The sequence below is a fragment of the Oratosquilla oratoria genome, chromosome 38 (genome assembly GCF_046742065.1).
Source record: "Oratosquilla oratoria isolate Oo_2021 chromosome 38, ASM4674206v1, whole genome shotgun sequence".
Classification (NCBI taxonomy): domain Eukaryota; kingdom Metazoa; phylum Arthropoda; class Malacostraca; order Stomatopoda; family Squillidae; genus Oratosquilla; species Oratosquilla oratoria.
In genome coordinates this window covers 35,487,872-35,489,958 of record NC_134814.1, presented here as the reverse complement: position 1 = coordinate 35,489,958, position 2,087 = coordinate 35,487,872, and the positions used below count along the sequence as shown (strand labels likewise).

The window sequence follows — 2,087 nt, the reverse complement described above, 5'->3', positions numbered from 1 at the left end:
AGTGGTCCCATCTTGGTCCCTTGAGGAACCCCACAGGTCAGGGGGAGGAGGGAGGATGTCGACCCCTGGTACTTCACTGTCTGTTGACGTCCGGTCAGGAAGTCGGCTAGCCATGCTACCAGGTGTGGTTGGATCCCCAATTGTATGGCCTTGGAGATGATGATGTTATAGTCAACAAGGTCAAACGCTTTCTTAAAGTCTATAAAGGTCAAGGCGAGAGAAGTATTGCGCATGTCTAAGTGGCTGTGCAAGAAGTCCAGCAGATTAATAAGATGGTGAGTTTTAGAGGAGGATTTCATGTTGCCATACTGTTGGATATCGATTTGATCTCTAATTTTGTTGTATAATGAGTCAAATACAAAATCCTCACAGATAAGGCTTGGGATTGGGGTGATGGCAATAGGTCTAAGGTCGCTTAGCGACTGTGGGTTTGGACATTTGGGGACGGGAGTGATATATGAAATTTTCCAGTCACTGGGGCAGGAGTTTTGACTCAGGGAAGCATTAGTTATGGAGGTGAGTGGGAGGGCAAGTTCTGGGGCATATTCGTTGTAGATTTTGAGAGGTAGGTCAGATGGTGTGGTAGATCTGGTTGACTTTGATTTACTTAGGTTAGTGGCAACGTCAGCCTCCTGGACAGAGGCAGGGGGCGAGGGGGAGGAGAGGTAGGCAGGTAGGCCGGAGAGGTTAAGGGGGGGTAAGGTCTGGCAGATGGAGGCAAAGTGAGTAATCTCTTGAGCAGCTAAGTCAGGTGGTAAGTGTGAGGCGCAGGGCAGGTGAGATGTCTGATTATTTTGTTTCCCGCAGAGGGCCTTGATCTTACTAAACCACTGACTGTTATTTTGTTGTTTGAGGTGTTCTACTTTATTAGGGTAGTACGAAGACTTGGCAATACTTATCTCTTTGATGACTTTATTCTTGAGAGACCTGAACAGGGGTCGATCAATGTAATATGCACTGTTGCGTTGTTTGATGGGACGCTTAATACGGGGTGTCATCCATGGGGCGTCTGATGGGTCCACGAAGAAGTCCTTGACTGGGGGAAAAAGTGGAAAGCTTCAGTAGTGGTTGTTGAGTAGTTTCTCTACTTGGTTTCCACGTCCTCGGCTTCCAGAACCTCTGTCCAGGGGTACTCCACTATCCACCTCCCAAGCTCCCTCATCGCAGAGTCAGGCATCGGGCGGTGGTGTGGGGTGACCTTAGTTTTACGGATGGCATTGCTGGGTACTGGCGACCACTGGATGGTGATGTGAATGCTCCTGCTGATGGGGGGGAAAGGACTGGGGGGGGGGAGTACTGCTGAGCCATGTCGGTCATGATAAGGTCGAGAGTTGTTTGCTTGTGGGTGGGGAAGTTCACCACCTGAGTGAGACTTAATTGATGTAGAATCTCACTTGTGTCTAGCCGATTAAAGTCCCCACAAATAACCAGCTTTGCAGCGGGGTATTTCAAACGTAGGGAGTCAGCGGTCTCAATAATGTGATCGGAAAGGAGAGCGGCGGTGTGTGCACGTGGAGGATTATAGACCAAACACATAATGATGGACGCGGTGTGGCGGGGGTGAAGGCGGGGGTTAAGCCTCACCCACAGAGCCTCAACCTCCCTCGGGGATATCAACCCTGAGGTGTGAGGAGTGTCCGCACGACAGAACAACGCCACACCACCACCACCACGATTCACTCTGAGGTGGTGAAATAGCACAAAGTTTTCAATATTACACATTTCAGGCACAATTTGCCACGCTTCAGTAATTGCCATCATGTCACATCCTGTAGAACGTACTGTTTCGATCACTTCCTCCATTCTGTTGGTTAAGGAGGTAACGTTAGACAGCAGGAGGGAGGGTAGGTTGTACCAAACGCGTGGCACTTCACTGAGATTGCGAGATCTTGGCTCAATCTTTTTTCTGTTTTTTTTTTTTTTTTTTTCTTTTTTTTTTTTTTTTTTTTTTTTTTTTTTTTTTTTTTTTTTTTTTTTTTTTTTTTTTTTTTTACTTGCTATGGTTGTAATCACAGGCACTGTTCGGGTAATTTTTCTACCACCTCGTCGGCCACCACTTCGGAAGAATTTCATATCTTTCAGACGCT

The 2,087-nt window shown here is 47.4% G+C and overlaps 1 pseudogene; it reads right to left on the bottom strand.

Moving 5' to 3' along the window:
- The window catches only part of LOC143019889 (uncharacterized), a 37,568-nt pseudogene extending 35,810 nt beyond the window's left edge, over window positions 1–1,758 (bottom strand).
- Between the last annotated feature and the right edge of the window lie 329 nt (window positions 1,759–2,087).